Below are 17,268 nucleotides of genomic sequence, written 5' to 3'. Positions count from 1 at the left end.
ATAGAGGAACCGTATGATTCCAGTACCTATATAATGCACATTTGTGACAGACATTGTTGCTTACAGCCACACCACCCTGAATATGCCTGACCTCGTCTAATCTCGGAAGCCAAGCAGGGTTGGGCCTGGTTATTACTTGGATGGGAGACCGCTTGGGAATGCCAGGTGCTGTAAGCTTTTTCTCTTCTCTCTACCACATGCATGTCTTTTGTTGCAACGTCTGATCACCCTGTGACACATGAGTAAGTTGGTCATCTTCAGCTGCTGCTGCTATGTTGGCAGACACGAAGTGATCTGAGAGTGTCAGTTTCAACTGCAGATAATAATCACGTCAGGGAAGAAGATGTGCCCACTACAAGTTAGCCTTTCTCGGCAATTATCTGGTTACATAGAGGAACTGTATGATTCCAGTACCGATATAATGCACATTTGTCACAGCCATTGTTGCTTACGGCCACACCACCCTGAATATGCCCGACCTCGTCTGATCTCGGAAGCCAAGCAGGATTGGACCTGGTTAGTACTTCGATGGGAGACCGCTTGGGAATACCAGGTGCTGTAAGCTTTTTCTCTTCTCTCTACCACATGCATGTCTTTTGTTGCAACGTCTGATCACCCTGTGACACAAGAGGAAGTTGGTCATCTTTAGCAGCTGCTGGATTGTTGGCAGACACGAAGTGATCGGAGAGTCTCAGTTTCAACTGCAGGTAATATTCACATCAGGGAAGAAGATGTGCCCACTACATATCAGCCTTTCTCGGCAATTATCTGGTTACATAGAGTAACCGTATGATTCCAGTACCTATATAATGCACATTTGTGACAGACATTGTTGCTTACAGCCACACCACCCTGAATTTGCCCAACCTCGTCTGATCTCGGAAGCCAAGCAAGGTTGGGCCTGGTTAGTACTTGGATGGGAGACTGCTTTGGAATACCAGGTGCTGTAAGCTTTTTCTCTACCACCTGCATGTCTTTTATTGCAACGTCTGATCACCCTGTGACACATGAGGAAGTTGGTCATCTTCAGCTGCTGCTGCTTTGTTGGCAGACACGAAGTGATCTGAGAGTCTCAGTTTCAACTGCAGGTAATAATCACATCAGGGATGAAGATTTGCCCACTACGCATCAGCCTTTCTCAGCAATTATCTGGTTACATAGAGGAACTGTATGATTCCAGTACCTATATAATGCACATTTGTGATAGACATTGTTACTTACGGCCACACCACCCTGAACATGCCCGACCTCGTCTGATCTCGGAAACCAAGGAGGGTTAGGCCTGCTTAGTACTTGGATGGGAGACCGCTTGGGAATACCAGGTGCTGTAAGCTATTTCTCTTCTCTCTACCACCTGCATGTCTTTTGTTGCAACGTCTGATCACCCTGTGACACATGAGGAAGTTGGTCATCTTCAGCTGCTGCTGCTTTGTTGGCAGACACGAAGTGATCTGAGAGTCTCAGTTTCAACTGCAGGTAATAATCACATCAGGGATGAAGATGTGCCCACTACATATCAGCCTTTCTCGGCAATTATCTGGTTACATAGTGTAACCGTATGATTCCAGTACCTATATAATGCACATTTGTGACAGACATTGTTGCTTACAGCCACACCACCCTGAATATGCCCGACCTCGTCTGATCTCGGAAGCCAAGCAGGGTTGGGCCTGGTTATTACTTGGATGGGAGACCGCTTGGGAATACCAGGTGCTGTAAGCTTTTTCTCTTCTCTCTACCACATGCATGTCTTTTGTTGCAACATCTGATCACCCTGTGACACATGAGGAAGTTGGTCATCTTCAGCTGCTGCTGCTTTGTTGGCAGACACAAAGTGATCTGAGATTCTCAGTTTCAACTACAGATAATAATCACATCAGGGATGAAGATTTGCCCACTGCAGGTTAGCCTTTCTCGGCAATTATCTGGTTACATAGACGAACTGTATGATTCCAGTACCTATATAATGCACATTGTTCACAGATATTGTTGCTTACGGCCACACCACCCTGAACATGCCCAACCTCGTCTGATCTCGGAAGCCAAGCAGGGTTGGGCCTGGTTAGTACTTGGATGGGAGACTACTTTGGAATACCAGCTGTTGTAAGCTTTTTCTCTTCTCTCTACCACCAACATGTCTTTTGTTGCAACGTCTGATCACCCTGTGACACATGAGGAAGTTGGTCATCTTCAGCTGCTGCTGCTTTTTGGCGGACACGAAGTGATCTGAGAGTCTCAGTTTCAACTGCAGGTAATAATCACATCAGGGATGAAGATGTGCCCACTACATATAAGCCTTTCTCGGCAATTATCTGGTTACATAGAGTAACCGTATGATTCCAGTACCTATATAATGCACATTTGTGACAGACATTGTTGCTTGCAGCCACACAACCCTGAATATGCCCGACCTCGTCTGATCTCGGAAGCAGAGCAGGGATGGGCCTGGTTAGTACTTGGATGGGAGACCGCTTGGGAATACCAGGTGCTGTAAGCTTTTTCTCTTCTCTCTACCACCTACATGTCTTTTGTTGCAACGTCTGATCACCCTGTGACACATGAGGAAGTTGGTCATCTTCAGCTGCTGCTGCTTTGTTGGCAGACACGAAGTGATCTGAGAGTCTCAGTTTCAACTGCAGGTAATAATCACATCAGGGATGAAGATGTGCCCACTACATATCAGCCTTTCTCGGCAATTATCTGGTTACATAGTGTAACCGTATGATTCCAGTACCTATATAATGCACATTGTTCACAGATATTGTTGCTTACGGCCACACAACCCTGAATAAACCCGACCTCGTCTGATCTCGGAAGCCAAGCAGGGTTGGGCCTGGTTAGTACTTGGATGGGAGACCGCTTGGGAATACCAGGTGCTGTAAGCTTTTTCTCTTCTCTCTACCACCTGCATGTCTTTTGTTGCAACGTCTGATCACCCTGTGACACATGAGGAAGTTGGTCATCTTCAGCTGCTGCTGCTATGTTGGCAGACAAAAGTGATCTGAGAGTCTCAGTTTCAACTGCAGGTAATAATCACATCAGGGATGAAGATGTGCCCACTACACATCAGCCTTTCTCAGCAATTATCTGGTTACATAGAGGAACTGTATGATTCCAGTACCTATATAATGCACATTGTTCACAGATATTGTTGCTTACGGCCACACAACCCTGAATAAACCCGACCTCGTCTGATCTCGGAAGCCAAGCAGGGTTGGGCCTGGTTAGTACTTGGATGGGAGACCGCTTGGGAATACCAGGTGCTGTAAGCTTTTTCTCTTCTCTCTACCACCTGCATGTCTTTTGTTGCAACGTCTGATCACCCTGTGACACATGAGGAAGTTGGTCATCTTCAGCTGCTGCTGCTATGTTGGCAGACAAAAGTGATCTGAGAGTCTCAGTTTCAACTACAGGTAGTAATCACATCAAGGATGAAGATATGCCCACTACATATCAGCCTTTCTTGGCAATTATCTGGTTACATAGTGTAACCGTATGATTCCAGTACCTATATAATGCACATTTGTGATAGACATTGTCGCTTACGGCCAAACCACCCTAAACATGCCCGACCTCGTCTGATCTCGGAAGCCAAGCAGGGTTGGGCCTGGTTAGTACTTCGGTGGGAGACTACTTGGGAATACCAGGTGCTGTAAGCTTTTTCTCTTCTCTCTAGCACCTGCATGTCTTTTGTTGCAACATCTGATCACCCTGTGACACATGAGGAAGTTGGTCATCTTCAGCTGCTGCTGCTTTGTTGGCAGACACGAAGTGATCTGAGATTCTCAGTTTCAACTACAGATAATAATCACATCAGGGATGAAGATGTGCCCACTGCAAGTTAGCCTTTCTCGGCAATGATCTGGTTACATAGAGGAACCGTATGATTCCAGTACCTATATAATGCACATTGTTCACAGATATTGTTACTTACGGCCACAACACCCTGAACATGCCCAACCTCGTCTGATCTCGGAAGCCAAGCAGGGTTGGGCCTGGTTAGTACTTGGATGGGAGACTACTTGGGAATACCAGGTGCTGTAAGCTTTTTCTCTTCTCTCTACCACCTACATGTCTTTTGTTGCAACGTCTGATCACCCTGTGACACATGAGGAAGTTGGTCATCTTCAGCTGCTGCTGCTTTGTTGGCAGACACGAAGTGATCTGAGAGTCTCAGTTTCAACTGCAGGTAATAATCACATCAGGAATGAAGATGTGCCCACTACATATCAGCCTTTCTCGGCAATTATCTGGTTACATAGAGTAACCGTATGATTCCAGTACCTATATAATGCACATTTGTGACAGACATTGTTGCTTAAAGCCACACCACCCTGAATATGCCCGACCTCGTCTGATCTCGGAAGCCAAGCAGGGTTGGGCCTGGTTATTACTTGGATGGGAGACCGCTTGGGAATACCAGGTGCTGTAAGCTTTTTCTCTACCACACGCATGTCTTTTGTCTCAACGTCTGATCACCCTGTGACACATGAGGAAGTTGGTCATCTTCAGCTGCTGCTGCTTTGTTGGCAGACACGAAGTTATCTGAGAGTCTCAGTTTCAACTGCAGGTAATAATCACATCAGGAATGAAGATGTGCCCACTACATATCAGCCTTTCTCGGCAATTATCTGGTTACATAGAGTAACCGTATGATTCCAGTACCTATATAATGCACATTTGTGACAGACATTGTTGCTTACGGCCACACCACCCTGAATTTGCCCGACCTTGTCTGATCTCGGAAGCCAAGCAGGGTTGGGCCTGGTTAGTACTTGGATGGGAGACTGCTTGGGAATACCACGTGCTGTAAGCTTTTTCTCTTCTCTCTACCACCTGCATGTCTTTTGTTGCAATGTCTGATCACCATGTGACACATGAGGAAGTTGGTCATCTTCAGCTGCTGCTGCTATGTTGGCAGACACGAAGTGATCTGAGATTCTCAGTTTCAACTGCAGATAATAATCACGACAGGGAAGAAGATGTGCCCACTACAAGTTAGCCTTTCTCGGCAATCATCTGGTTACATAGAGGAACTGTATGATTCCAGTACCGATATAATGCACATTTGTCACAGACATTGTTGCTTACGGCCACACCACCCTGAAAATGCCTGACCTCGTCTGATCTCGGAAGCCAAGCAGGGTTGGGCCTGGTTAGTACTTGGATGGGAGACTGCTTGGGAATACCAGGTGCTGTAAGCTCTTTCTCTTCTCTCTACCACATGCATGTCTTTTGTTGCAACGTCTGATCACCCTGTGACACATGAGGAAGTTGGTCATCTTCAGCTGCTGCTGCTTTGTTGGCAGACACGAAGTGATCTGAGAGTCTCAGTTTCAACTACAGGTAGTAATCACATCAAGGATGAAAATATGCCCACTACATATCAGCCTTTCTTGGCAATTATCTGGTTACATAGAGGAACTGTATGATTCCAGTACCTATATAATTCACATTTGTCACAGACATTGTCGCTTACGGCCAAACCACCCTGAACATGCCCGACCTCGTCTGATCTCGGAAGCCAAGCAGGGTTGGGCCTGGTTAGTACTTGGATGGGGGACTACTTGGGAATACCAGGTGCTGTAAGCTTTTTCTCTTCTCTCTACCACATGCATGTCTTTTGATGCAACGTCTGATCACCCTGTGACACATGAGGAAGTTGGTCATCTTCAGCTGCTGCTGCTTTGTTGGCAGACACGAAGTGATCTGAGAGTCTCAGTTTCCGCTGGAGAGAATAATCACGACAGGGAAGAAGATGTGCCCAATACGCATCAGCCTTTCTCGGCAATTATCTGGTTACATAGAGTAACCGTATGATTCCAGTACCTATATAATGCACATTGTTCACAGATATTTTTGCTTACGGCCACACCACCCTGAACATGCCCAACCTCATCTGATCTCAGAAGCCAAGCAGGGTTGGGCCTGGTTAGTACTTGGATGGGGGACTACTTGGGAATACCAGGTGCTGTAAGCTTTTTCTCTTCTCTCTACCACCTGCATGTCTTTTATTGCAACGTCTGATCACCCTGTGACAAATGTGGAAGTTGGTCATCTTCAGCTGCTGCTGCTTTGTTGGCAGACACGAAGTGATCTGAGAGTCTCAGTTTCAACTGCAGGTAATAATCACATCAGGGATGAAGATGTGCCCAATACATATCAGCCTTTCTTGGCAATTATCTGGTTACATAGTGTAACCGTATGATTCCAGTACCTATATAATGCACATTGTTCACAGATATTGTTGCTTACGGCCACACCACCCTGAATATACCTGACCTCGTCTGATCTCGGAACCCAAGCAGGGTTGGGCCTGGTTAGTACTTGGATGGGAGACCGCTTGGGAATACCAGGTGCTGTAAGCTTTTTGTCTTCTCTCTACCACCTGCATGTCTTTTGTTGCAACGTCTGATCACCCTGTGACACATGAGGAAGTTGGTCATCTTCAGCTGCTGCTGCTTTGTTGGCAGACACGAAGTGATCTGAGATTCTCAGTTTCCGCTGGAGAGAATAATCACGACAGGGAAGAAGATGTGCCCAATACGCATCAGCCTTTCTCGGCAATTATCTGGTTACATAGAGGAACCGTATGATTCCAGTACCTATATAATGCACATTGTTCACAGATATTTTTGCTTACGGCCACACCACCCTGAACATGCCCAACCTCGTCTGATCTCAGAAGCCAAGCAGGGTTGGACCTGGTTAGTACTTGGATGGGAGACTACTTGGGAATACCAGGTGCTGTAAGCTTTTTCTCTTCTCTCTACCACCTGCATTTCTTTTGTTGCAACGTCTGATCACCCTGTGACAAATGTGGAAGTTTGTCATCTTCAGCTGCTGCTGCTTTGTTGGCAGACACGAAGTGATCTGAGAGTCTCACTTTCAACTGCAGGTAATAATCACATCAGGGATGAAGATGTGCCCACTACATATCAGCCTTTCTCGGCAATTATCTGGTTACATAGTGTAACCGTATGATTCCAGTACCTATATAATGCACATTGTTCACAGATATTGTTGCTTACGGCCACACCACCCTGAATATACCTGACCTAGTCTGATCTCGGAACCCAAGCAGGGTAGGGCCTGGTTAGTACTTGGATGGGAGACTGCTTATGAATACCAGGTGCTGTAAGCTTTTTCTCTTCTCTCTACCACCTGCATGTCTTTTGTTGCAACGTCTGATCACCATGTGACACATGAGGAAGTTGGTCATCTTCAGCTGCTGCTGCTTTGTTGGCAGACACGAAGTGATCTGAGAGTCTCAGTTTCAACTGCAGGTAATAATCACATCAGGGATGAAGATGTGCCCACTACATATCAGCCTTTCTCGGCAATCATCTGGTTACATAGAGGAACTGTATGATTCCAGTACCGATATAATGCACATTGTTCACAGATATTGTTGCTTACGGCCACACCACCCTGAATATACCTGACCTAGTCTGATCTCGGAACTCAAGCAGGGTTGGGCCTTGTTAGTACTTGGATGGGAGACTGCTTATGAATACCAGGTGCTGTAAGCTTTTTCTCTTCTCTCTACCACCTGCATGTCTTTTGTTGCAACGTCTGATCACCATGTGACACATGAGGAAGTTGGTCATCTTCAGCTGCTGCTGCTATGTTGGCAGACACGAAGTGATCTGAGATTCTCAGTTTCAACTGCAGATAATAATCACGACAGGGAAGAAGATGTGCCCACTACAAGTTAGCCTTTCTCGGCAATCATCTGGTTACATAGAGGAACTGTATGATTCCAGTACCGATATAATGCACATTTGTCACAGACATTGTTGCTTACGGCCACACCACCCTGAACATGCTCGACTTCGTCTGATCTCGGAAGCCAAGCAGGGTTGGGCCTGGTTAGTACTTGGATGGGAGACCGCTTGGGAATACCAGGTGCTGTAAGCTTTTTCTCTTCTCTCTACCACCTGCATGTCTTTTGTTGCAACGTCTGATCACCCTGTGACACATGAGGAAGTTGGTCATCTTCAGCTGCTGCTGCTTTGTTGGCAGACACGAAGTGATCTGAGAGTCTCAGTTTCAACTGCAGGTAATAATCACATCAGGGATGAAGATGTGCCCACTACATATCAGCCTTTCTCGGCAATCATCTGGTTACATAGAGGAACTGTATGATTCCAGTACCTATATAATGCACATTGTTCACAGATATTGTTGCTTATGGCCACACCACCCTGAATATACCTGACCTAGTCTGATCTCGGAACCCAAGCAGGGTTGGGCCTTGTTAGTACTTGGATGGGAGACTGCTTATGAATACCAGGTGTTGTAAGCTTTTTCTCTTCTCTCTACCACCTGCATGTCTTTTGTTGCAACGTCTGATCACCATGTGACACATGAGGAAGTTGGTCATCTTCAGCTGCTGCTGCTATGTTGGCAGACACGAAGTGATCTGAGATTCTCAGTTTCAACTGCAGATAATAATCACGACAGGGAAGAAGATGTGCCCACTACAAGTAAGCCTTTCTCGGCAATCATCTGGTTACATAGAGGAACTGTATGATTCCAGTACCGATATAATGCACATTGTTCACAGATATTGATCCTTACGGCCACACCACCCTGAATATGCCCGACCTCGTCTGATCTCGGAAGCCAAGCAGGGTTGGGCCTGGTTAGTACTTGGATGGGAGACCGCTTGGGAATACCAGGTGCTGAAAGCTTTTTCTCTTCTCTCTACCACCTGCATGTCTTTTGTTGCAACGTCTGATCACCCTGTGACACATGAGGAAGTTGGTCATCTTCAGCTGCTGCTGCTTTGTTGGCAGACACAAATTGATCTGAGAGTCTCAGATTCAACTGCAGGTAATAATCACGTCAGGGAAGAAGATGTGCCCACTACAAGTTAGCCTTTCTCTGCAATTATCTGGTTACATAGAGGAACTGTATGATTCCAGTACCGATATAATGCACATTTGTCACAGACATTGTTGCTTACGGCCACACCACCCTGAAAATGCCTGACCTCGTCTGATCTCGGAAGCCAAGCAGGGTTGGGCCTGGTTAGTACTTGGATGGGAGACCGCTTGGGAATACCAGGTGCTGTAAGCTTTTTCTCTTCTCTCTACCACATGCATGTCTTTTGTTGCAACGTCTGATCACCCTGTGACACATGAGGAAGTTGGTCATCTTCAGCTGCTGCTGCTTTGTTGGCAGACACGAAGTGATCTGAGAGTCTCAGTTTCAACTACAGGTAGTAATCACATCAAGGATGAAGATATGCCCACTACATATCAGCCTTTCTTGGCAATTATCTGGTTACATAGAGGAACTGTATGATTCCAGTACCTATATAATTCACATTTGTCACAGACATTGTCGCTTACGGCCAAACCACCCTGAACATGCCCGACCTCGTCTGATCTCGGAAGCCAAGCAGGGTTGGGCCTGGTTAGTACTTGGATGGGGGACTACTTGGGAATACCAGGTGCTGTAAGCTTTTTCTCTTCTCTCTACCACATGCATGTCTTTTGATGCAACGTCTGATCACCCTGTGACACATGAGGAAGTTGGTCATCTTCAGCTGCTGCTGCTTTGTTGGCAGACACGAAGTGATCTGAGAGTCTCAGTTTCCGCTGGAGAGAATAATCACGACAGGGAAGAAGATGTGCCCAATACGCATCAGCCTTTCTCGGCAATTATCTGGTTACATAGAGTAACCGTATGATTCCAGTACCTATATAATGCACATTGTTCACAGATATTTTTGCTTACGGCCACACCACCCTGAACATGCCCAACCTCATCTGATCTCAGAAGCCAAGCAGGGTTGGGCCTGGTTAGTACTTGGATGGGGGACTACTTGGGAATACCAGGTGCTGTAAGCTTTTTCTCTTCTCTCTACCACCTGCATGTCTTTTATTGCAACGTCTGATCACCCTGTGACAAATGTGGAAGTTGGTCATCTTCAGCTGCTGCTGCTTTGTTGGCAGACACGAAGTGATCTGAGAGTCTCAGTTTCAACTGCAGGTAATAATCACATCAGGGATGAAGATGTGCCCAATACATATCAGCCTTTCTTGGCAATTATCTGGTTACATAGTGTAACCGTATGATTCCAGTACCTATATAATGCACATTGTTCACAGATATTGTTGCTTACGGCCACACCACCCTGAATATACCTGACCTCGTCTGATCTCGGAACCCAAGCAGGGTTGGGCCTGGTTAGTACTTGGATGGGAGACCGCTTGGGAATACCAGGTGCTGTAAGCTTTTTGTCTTCTCTCTACCACCTGCATGTCTTTTGTTGCAACGTCTGATCACCCTGTGACACATGAGGAAGTTGGTCATCTTCAGCTGCTGCTGCTTTGTTGGCAGACACGAAGTGATCTGAGATTCTCAGTTTCCGCTGGAGAGAATAATCACGACAGGGAAGAAGATGTGCCCAATACGCATCAGCCTTTCTCGGCAATTATCTGGTTACATAGAGGAACCGTATGATTCCAGTACCTATATAATGCACATTGTTCACAGATATTTTTGCTTACGGCCACACCACCCTGAACATGCCCAACCTCGTCTGATCTCAGAAGCCAAGCAGGGTTGGACCTGGTTAGTACTTGGATGGGAGACTACTTGGGAATACCAGGTGCTGTAAGCTTTTTCTCTTCTCTCTACCACCTGCATTTCTTTTGTTGCAACGTCTGATCACCCTGTGACACATGAGGAAGTTGGTCATCTTCAGCTGCTGCTGCTTTGTTGGCAGACACGAAGTGATCTGAGATTCTCAGTTTCAACTGCAGATAATAATCACGACAGGGAAGAAGATGTGCCCACTACAAGTTAGCCTTTCTGGTCAATCATCTGGTTACATAGAGGAACTGTATGTTTCCAGTACCGATATAATGCATATTTGTCACAGACATTGTTGCTTACGGCCACACCACCCTGAACATGCCCGACCTCGTCTGATCTCGGAAGCCAAGAAGGGTTGGGCCTGGTTAGTACTTGGATGGGAGACCGCTTGGGAATACCAGGTGCTGTAAGCTTTTTCTCTTCTCTCTAGCACCTGCATGTCTTTTGTTGCAACGTCTGATCACCCTGTGAAACATGAGGAAGTTGGTCATCTTCAGCTGCTGCTGCTTTGTTGGCAGACACGAAGTGATCTGAGAGTCTCAGGTTCAACTGCAGGTAATAATCACGTCAGGGAAGAAGATGTGCCTAATACGCATCAGCCTTTCTCAGCAATTATCTGGTTACATAGAGTAACAATATGATTCCAGTACCTATATAATGCACATTGTTCACAGATATTGTTGCTTACGGCCACACCACCCTGAACATGCCCGACCTTGTCTGATCTCGGAAGCCAAGCAGGTTTGGGCCTGGTTAGTACTTGGATGGGAGACTGCTTGGGAATACCAGGTGCTGTAAGCTTTTTCTCTTCTCTCTACCACCTGCATGTCTTTTGTTGCAACGTCTGATCACCCTGTGACACATGAGGAAGTTGGTCATCTTCAGCTGCTGCTGCTTTGTTGGCAGACACGAAGTGATCTGAGAGTCTCAGTTTCAACTGCAGGTAATAATCACTTCAGGGATGAAGATGTGCCCACTACAAGTTAGCCTTTCTCGGCAATAATCTGGTTACATAGAGGAACTGTATGATTCCAGTACCGATATAATGCACATTTGTCACAGACATTGTTGCTTACGGCCACACCACCCTGAACATGCCCGACCTCGTCTGATCTCGGAAGCCAAGCAGGGTTGGGCCTGGTTAGTACTTGGATGGGAGACTGCTTATGAATACCAGGTGCTGTAAGCTTTTTGTCTTCTCTCTACCACCTGCATGTCTTTTGTTGCAACGTCTGATCACCCTGTGACACATGAGGAAGTTGGTCATCTTCAGCTGCTGCTGCTATGTTGGCAGACACGAAGTGATCTGAGATTCTCAGTTTCAACTGCAGATAATAATCACGACAGGGAAGAAGATGTGCCCACTACAAGTTAGCCTTTCTGGTCAATCATCTGGTTACATAGAGGAACTGTATGATTCCAGTACCGATATAATGCATATTTGTCACAGACATTGTTGCTTACGGCCACACCACCCTGAACATGCCCGACCTCGTCTGATCTCGGAAGCCAAGAAGGGTTGGGCCTGGTTAGTACTTGGATGGGAGACCGCTTGGGAATACCAGGTGCTGTAAGCTTTTTCTCTTCTCTCTAGCACCTGCATGTCTTTTGTTGCAACGTCTGATCACCCTGTGACACATGAGGAAGTTGGTCATCTTCAGCTGCTGCTGCTTTGTTGGCAGACACGAAGTGATCTGAGAGTCTCAGTTTCAACTGCAGGTAATAATCACATCAGGGATGAAGATGTGCCCACTACATATCAGCCTTTCTCGGCAATCATCTGGTTACATAGAGGAACTGTATGATTCCAGTACCGATATAATGCACATTGTTCACAGATATTGTTGCTTACGGCCACACCACCCTGAATATACCTGACCTAGTCTGATCTCGGAACTCAAGCAGGGTTGGGCCTTGTTAGTACTTGGATGGGAGACTGCTTATGAATACCAGGTGCTGTAAGCTTTTTCTCTTCTCTCTACCACCTGCATGTCTTTTGTTGCAACGTCTGATCACCCTGTGACACATGAGGAAGTTGGTCATCTTCAGCTGCTGCTGCTATGTTGGCAGACACGAAGTGATCTGAGATTCTCAGTTTCAACTGCAGATAATAATCACGACAGGGAAGAAGATGTGCCCACTACAAGTTAGCCTTTCTCGGCAATCATCTGGTTACATAGAGGAACTGTATGATTCCAGTACCGATATAATGCACATTTGTCACAGACATTGTTGCTTACGGCCACACCACCCTGAACATGCTCGACTTCGTCTGATCTCGGAAGCCAAGCAGGGTTGGGCCTGGTTAGTACTTGGATGGGAGACCGCTTGGGAATACCAGGTGCTGTAAGCTTTTTCTCTTCTCTCTACCACCTGCATGTCTTTTGTTGCAACGTCTGATCACCCTGTGACACATGAGGAAGTTGGTCATCTTCAGCTGCTGCTGCTTTGTTGGCAGACACGAAGTGATCTGAGAGTCTCAGTTTCAACTGCAGGTAATAATCACATCAGGGATGAAGATGTGCCCACTACATATCAGCCTTTCTCGGCAATCATCTGGTTACATAGAGGAACTGTATGATTCCAGTACCTATATAATGCACATTGTTCACAGATATTGTTGCTTATGGCCACACCACCCTGAATATACCTGACCTAGTCTGATCTCGGAACCCAAGCAGGGTTGGGCCTTGTTAGTACTTGGATGGGAGACTGCTTATGAATACCAGGTGTTGTAAGCTTTTTCTCTTCTCTCTACCACCTGCATGTCTTTTGTTGCAACGTCTGATCACCATGTGACACATGAGGAAGTTGGTCATCTTCAGCTGCTGCTGCTATGTTGGCAGACACGAAGTGATCTGAGATTCTCAGTTTCAACTGCAGATAATAATCACGACAGGGAAGAAGATGTGCCCACTACAAGTAAGCCTTTCTCGGCAATCATCTGGTTACATAGAGGAACTGTATGATTCCAGTACCGATATAATGCACATTGTTCACAGATATTGATCCTTACGGCCACACCACCCTGAATATGCCCGACCTCGTCTGATCTCGGAAGCCAAGCAGGGTTGGGCCTGGTTAGTACTTGGATGGGAGACCGCTTGGGAATACCAGGTGCTGAAAGCTTTTTCTCTTCTCTCTACCACCTGCATGTCTTTTGTTGCAACGTCTGATCACCCTGTGACACATGAGGAAGTTGGTCATCTTCAGCTGCTGCTGCTTTGTTGGCAGACACAAATTGATCTGAGAGTCTCAGATTCAACTGCAGGTAATAATCACGTCAGGGAAGAAGATGTGCCCACTACAAGTTAGCCTTTCTCTGCAATTATCTGGTTACATAGAGGAACTGTATGATTCCAGTACCGATATAATGCACATTTGTCACAGACATTGTTGCTTACGGCCACACCACCCTGAACATGCTCGACCTCGTCTGATCTCGGAAGCCAAGCAGGGTTGGGCCTGGTTAGTACTTGGATGGGAGACCGCTTGGGAATACCAGGTGCTGTAAGCTTTTTCTCTTCTCTCTACCACCTGCATGTCTTTTGTTGCAACGTCTGATCACCCTGTGACACATGAGGAAGTTGGTCATCTTCAGCTGCTGCTGCTTTGTTGGCAGACACGAAGTGATCTGAGAGTCTCAGTTTCAACTGCAGATAATAATCACGACAGGGAAGAAGATGTGCCCACTACAAGTTAGCCTTTCTCGGCAATCATCTGGTTACATAGAGGAACTGTATGATTCCAGTACCGATATAATGCACATTTGTCACAGACATTGTTGCTTACGGCCACACCACCCTGAACATGCTCGACCTCGTCTGATCTCGGAAGCCAAGCAGGGTTGGGCCTGGTTAGTACTTGGATGGGAGACCGCTTGGGAATACCAGGTGCTGTAAGCTTTTTCTCTTCTCTCTACCACCTGCATGTCTTTTGTTGCAACGTCTGATCACCCTGTGACACATGAGGAAGTTGGTCATCTTCAGCTGCTGCTGCTTTGTTGGCAGACACGAAGTGATCTGAGAGTCTCAGTTTCAACTGCAGGTAATAATCACATCAGGGATTAAGATGTGCCCACTACATTTCATTCTTTCTCGGCAATTATCTGGTTACATAGAGGAACTGTATGATTCCAGTACCGATATAATGCACATTGTTCACAGATATTGTTGCTTACGGCCACAACACCCTGAATATGCCCGACTTCGTCTGATCTCGGAAGCCAAGCAGGGTTGGGCCTGGTTAGTACTTGGATGGGAGACTACTTGGGAATACCAAGTGCTGTAAGCTATTTCTCTTCTCTCTACCACCTGCATGTCTTTTGTTGCAACGTCTGATCACCCTGTGACACATGAGGAAGTTGGTCATCTTCAGCTGCTGCTGCTTTGTCGGCAGACACGAAGTGATCTGAGAGTCTCAGTTTCCGCTGGAGAGAATAATCACGACAGGGAAGAAGATGTGCCTAATACGCATCAGCCTTTCTCAGCAATTATCTGGTTACATAGAGTAACCGTATGATTCCAGTACCTCTATAATGCACATTTGTGACAGACATTGTTGCTTACGGCCACACCACCCTGAACATGCCCGACCTCGTCTGATCTCGGAAGCCAAGCAGGGTTGGGCCTGGTTAGTACTTGGATGGGAGACCGCTTGGGAATACCAGGTGCTTTAAGCTTTTTCTCTTCTCTCTACCACCTGCATGTCTTTTGTTGCAACGTCTGATCACCCTGTGACACATGAGGAAGTTGGTCATCTTCAGCTGCTGCTGCTTTGTTGGCAGACACGAAGTGATCTGAGAGTCTCAGTTTCAACTGCAGGTAATAATCACATCAGGGATGAAGATGTGCCCACTACATATCAGCCTTTCTCGGCAATTATCTGGTTACATAGAGTAACCGTATGATTCCAGTACCTATATAATGCACATTTGTGACAGACATTGTTGCTTACAGCCACACCACCCTGAATATGCCCGACCTCGTCTGATCTCGGAAGCCAAGCAGGGTTGGGCCTGGTTAGTACTTGGATGGGAGACCGCTTGGGAATACCAGGTGCTGTAAGCTTTTTCTCTTCTCTCTACCACCTGCATGTCTTTTGTTGCAACGTCTGATAACCCTGTGACACATGAGGAAGTTGGTCATCTTCAGCTGCTGCTGCTTTGTTGGCAGACACGAAGTGATCTGAGAGTCTCAGTTTCAACTGCAGGTAATAATCACATCAGGGATGAAGATGTGCCCACTACAAGTTAGCCTTTCTCGGCAATTATCTGGTTACATAGAGGAACCGTATGATTCCAGTACCTATATAATGCACATTTGTTACAGATATTGTTGCTTACGGCCACACCACCCTGAATATGCCCGACCTTGTCTGATCTCAGAAGCCAAGCAGGGTTGGATCTGGTTAGTACTTGGATGGGAGACTACTTGGGAATACCAGGTGCTGTAAGCTTTTTCTCTTCTCTCTACCACCTGCATGTCTTTTGTTGCAACGTCTGATCACCATGTGACACATGAGGAAGTTCGTCATCTTCAGCTGCTGCTGCTTTGTTGGCAGACACGAAGTGATCTGAGAGTCTCAGTTTCAACTGCAGGTAATAATCACGTCAGGGAAGAAGATGTGCCCACTACAAGTTAGCCTTTCTCGGCAATTATCTGGTTACATAGAGGAACTGTATGATTCCAGTACCGATATAATGCACATTTGTCACAGACATTGTTGCTTACGGCCACACCACCCTGAACATGCCCGACCTCGTCTGATCTCGGAAGCCAAGCAGGGTTGGGCCTGGTTAGTACTTGGATGGGAGACCGCTTGGGAATACCAGGTGCTGTAAGCTTTTTCTCTTCTCTCTACCACCTGCATGTCTTTTGTTGCAACGTCTGATCACCCTGTGACACATGAGGAAGTTGGTCATCTTCAGCTGCTGCTGCTTTGTTGGCAGACACGAAGTGATCTGAGAGTCTCAGTTTCAACTGCAGGTAATAATCACATCAGGGATGAAGATGTGCCCACTACATATCAGCCTTTCTCGGCAATTATCTGGTTACATAGAGTAACCGTATGATTCCAGTACCTATATAATGCACATTTGTGACAGACATTGTTGCTTACAGCCACACCACCCTGAATATGCCCGACCTCGTCTGATCTCGGAAGCCAAGCAAGGTTGTGCCTGGTTAGTACTTGGATGGGAGACTGCTTGGGAATACCAGGTGCTGTAAGCTTTTTCTCTTCTCTCTACCACATGCATGTCTTTTGTTGCAACGTCTGATCACCCTGTGACACATGAGGAAGTTGGTCATCTTCAGCTGCTGCTGCTTTGTTGGCAGACACGAAGTGATCTGAGAGTCTCAGTTTCAACTGCAGGTAATAATCACTTCAGGGATGAAGATGTGCCCACTACAAGTTAGCCTTTCTCGGCAATAATCTGGTTACATAGAGGAAATGTATGATTCCAGTACCGATATAATGCACATTTGTCACAGACATTGTTGCTTACGGCCACACCACCCTGAACATGCCCAACCTCGTCTGATCTCGGAAGCCAAGAAGGGTTGGGCCTGGTTAGTACTTGGATGGGAGACCGCTTGGGAATACCAGGTGCTGTAAGCTTTTTCTCTTCTCTCTAGCACCTGCATGTCTTTTGTT

At 46.5% G+C, this 17,268-nt stretch overlaps 2 protein-coding genes, 23 non-coding genes and 22 pseudogenes across 25 annotated transcripts in view; 46 read left to right on the top strand and 1 right to left on the bottom strand.

Annotated features, from left to right (window-relative positions):
* LOC140291438 (uncharacterized) overlaps positions 1-17,268 on the top strand; it is an 873,052-nt gene that overhangs the window by 607,091 nt on the left and 248,693 nt on the right. The gene's annotated exons all lie outside the window — the stretch shown is intronic.
* The window catches only part of LOC140291873 (NLR family CARD domain-containing protein 3-like), a 323,587-nt gene that overhangs the window by 230,652 nt on the left and 75,667 nt on the right, over positions 1-17,268 (bottom strand). The window lies entirely within an intron of this gene.
* On the top strand, positions 59-177 carry LOC140314187 (5S ribosomal RNA; annotated as a pseudogene).
* On the top strand, positions 447-565 carry LOC140298130 (5S ribosomal RNA). The gene has a single exon (XR_011913805.1). It is a non-coding gene; the product is annotated as a 5S ribosomal RNA (ribosomal RNA).
* Positions 835-953, top strand: LOC140282468 (5S ribosomal RNA; annotated as a pseudogene).
* On the top strand, positions 1,216-1,334 carry LOC140276564 (5S ribosomal RNA; annotated as a pseudogene).
* Positions 1,604-1,722, top strand: LOC140293312 (5S ribosomal RNA). The gene has a single exon (XR_011912660.1). It is a non-coding gene; the product is annotated as a 5S ribosomal RNA (ribosomal RNA).
* LOC140291067 (5S ribosomal RNA) lies at positions 1,992-2,110 on the top strand (annotated as a pseudogene).
* On the top strand, positions 2,379-2,497 carry LOC140316867 (5S ribosomal RNA; annotated as a pseudogene).
* On the top strand, positions 2,767-2,885 carry LOC140297457 (5S ribosomal RNA). Its single transcript, XR_011913190.1, has one exon. It is a non-coding gene; the product is annotated as a 5S ribosomal RNA (ribosomal RNA).
* On the top strand, positions 3,154-3,272 carry LOC140297456 (5S ribosomal RNA). The gene has a single exon (XR_011913189.1). It is a non-coding gene; the product is annotated as a 5S ribosomal RNA (ribosomal RNA).
* On the top strand, positions 3,541-3,659 carry LOC140298688 (5S ribosomal RNA). The gene has a single exon (XR_011914311.1). It is a non-coding gene; the product is annotated as a 5S ribosomal RNA (ribosomal RNA).
* Positions 3,929-4,047, top strand: LOC140279562 (5S ribosomal RNA; annotated as a pseudogene).
* Positions 4,317-4,435, top strand: LOC140299931 (5S ribosomal RNA; annotated as a pseudogene).
* LOC140316209 (5S ribosomal RNA) lies at positions 4,698-4,816 on the top strand (annotated as a pseudogene).
* On the top strand, positions 5,086-5,204 carry LOC140291927 (5S ribosomal RNA). Its single transcript, XR_011912499.1, has one exon. It is a non-coding gene; the product is annotated as a 5S ribosomal RNA (ribosomal RNA).
* Positions 5,474-5,592, top strand: LOC140280268 (5S ribosomal RNA). The gene has a single exon (XR_011909396.1). It is a non-coding gene; the product is annotated as a 5S ribosomal RNA (ribosomal RNA).
* LOC140299154 (5S ribosomal RNA) lies at positions 5,862-5,980 on the top strand (annotated as a pseudogene).
* Positions 6,250-6,368, top strand: LOC140289412 (5S ribosomal RNA). The gene has a single exon (XR_011912253.1). It is a non-coding gene; the product is annotated as a 5S ribosomal RNA (ribosomal RNA).
* LOC140267447 (5S ribosomal RNA) lies at positions 6,638-6,756 on the top strand (annotated as a pseudogene).
* On the top strand, positions 7,026-7,144 carry LOC140281745 (5S ribosomal RNA; annotated as a pseudogene).
* LOC140291633 (5S ribosomal RNA) lies at positions 7,414-7,532 on the top strand (annotated as a pseudogene).
* LOC140294506 (5S ribosomal RNA) lies at positions 7,802-7,920 on the top strand. Its single transcript, XR_011912790.1, has one exon. It is a non-coding gene; the product is annotated as a 5S ribosomal RNA (ribosomal RNA).
* LOC140295786 (5S ribosomal RNA) lies at positions 8,190-8,308 on the top strand (annotated as a pseudogene).
* Positions 8,578-8,696, top strand: LOC140298612 (5S ribosomal RNA). The gene has a single exon (XR_011914242.1). It is a non-coding gene; the product is annotated as a 5S ribosomal RNA (ribosomal RNA).
* LOC140300481 (5S ribosomal RNA) lies at positions 8,966-9,084 on the top strand. Its single transcript, XR_011914835.1, has one exon. It is a non-coding gene; the product is annotated as a 5S ribosomal RNA (ribosomal RNA).
* Positions 9,354-9,472, top strand: LOC140280201 (5S ribosomal RNA). The gene has a single exon (XR_011909392.1). It is a non-coding gene; the product is annotated as a 5S ribosomal RNA (ribosomal RNA).
* LOC140299143 (5S ribosomal RNA) lies at positions 9,742-9,860 on the top strand (annotated as a pseudogene).
* LOC140289401 (5S ribosomal RNA) lies at positions 10,130-10,248 on the top strand. Its single transcript, XR_011912252.1, has one exon. It is a non-coding gene; the product is annotated as a 5S ribosomal RNA (ribosomal RNA).
* On the top strand, positions 10,518-10,636 carry LOC140267440 (5S ribosomal RNA; annotated as a pseudogene).
* LOC140291462 (5S ribosomal RNA) lies at positions 10,906-11,024 on the top strand. The gene has a single exon (XR_011912455.1). It is a non-coding gene; the product is annotated as a 5S ribosomal RNA (ribosomal RNA).
* LOC140299741 (5S ribosomal RNA) lies at positions 11,294-11,412 on the top strand (annotated as a pseudogene).
* On the top strand, positions 11,682-11,800 carry LOC140298475 (5S ribosomal RNA). Its single transcript, XR_011914119.1, has one exon. It is a non-coding gene; the product is annotated as a 5S ribosomal RNA (ribosomal RNA).
* On the top strand, positions 12,070-12,188 carry LOC140291450 (5S ribosomal RNA). The gene has a single exon (XR_011912454.1). It is a non-coding gene; the product is annotated as a 5S ribosomal RNA (ribosomal RNA).
* LOC140291632 (5S ribosomal RNA) lies at positions 12,458-12,576 on the top strand (annotated as a pseudogene).
* On the top strand, positions 12,846-12,964 carry LOC140294494 (5S ribosomal RNA). The gene has a single exon (XR_011912789.1). It is a non-coding gene; the product is annotated as a 5S ribosomal RNA (ribosomal RNA).
* LOC140295785 (5S ribosomal RNA) lies at positions 13,234-13,352 on the top strand (annotated as a pseudogene).
* LOC140298610 (5S ribosomal RNA) lies at positions 13,622-13,740 on the top strand. The gene has a single exon (XR_011914241.1). It is a non-coding gene; the product is annotated as a 5S ribosomal RNA (ribosomal RNA).
* On the top strand, positions 14,010-14,128 carry LOC140300282 (5S ribosomal RNA). Its single transcript, XR_011914817.1, has one exon. It is a non-coding gene; the product is annotated as a 5S ribosomal RNA (ribosomal RNA).
* LOC140300161 (5S ribosomal RNA) lies at positions 14,398-14,516 on the top strand. The gene has a single exon (XR_011914805.1). It is a non-coding gene; the product is annotated as a 5S ribosomal RNA (ribosomal RNA).
* Positions 14,786-14,904, top strand: LOC140271323 (5S ribosomal RNA; annotated as a pseudogene).
* On the top strand, positions 15,174-15,292 carry LOC140296469 (5S ribosomal RNA). The gene has a single exon (XR_011912966.1). It is a non-coding gene; the product is annotated as a 5S ribosomal RNA (ribosomal RNA).
* LOC140298674 (5S ribosomal RNA) lies at positions 15,562-15,680 on the top strand. The gene has a single exon (XR_011914298.1). It is a non-coding gene; the product is annotated as a 5S ribosomal RNA (ribosomal RNA).
* Positions 15,950-16,068, top strand: LOC140280146 (5S ribosomal RNA; annotated as a pseudogene).
* LOC140297975 (5S ribosomal RNA) lies at positions 16,338-16,456 on the top strand. Its single transcript, XR_011913663.1, has one exon. It is a non-coding gene; the product is annotated as a 5S ribosomal RNA (ribosomal RNA).
* Positions 16,726-16,844, top strand: LOC140304202 (5S ribosomal RNA; annotated as a pseudogene).
* LOC140299576 (5S ribosomal RNA) lies at positions 17,114-17,232 on the top strand (annotated as a pseudogene).

Source organism: Leuresthes tenuis, unplaced genomic scaffold (genome assembly GCF_036924035.1).
Source record: "Leuresthes tenuis unplaced genomic scaffold, fLeuTen1.0.hap1 SCAF_1, whole genome shotgun sequence".
Lineage (NCBI taxonomy): Eukaryota > Metazoa > Chordata > Actinopteri > Atheriniformes > Atherinopsidae > Leuresthes > Leuresthes tenuis.
Note: the sequence above shows the minus strand (reverse complement) of the source record. Positions and strands in the feature narration are given on the sequence as shown.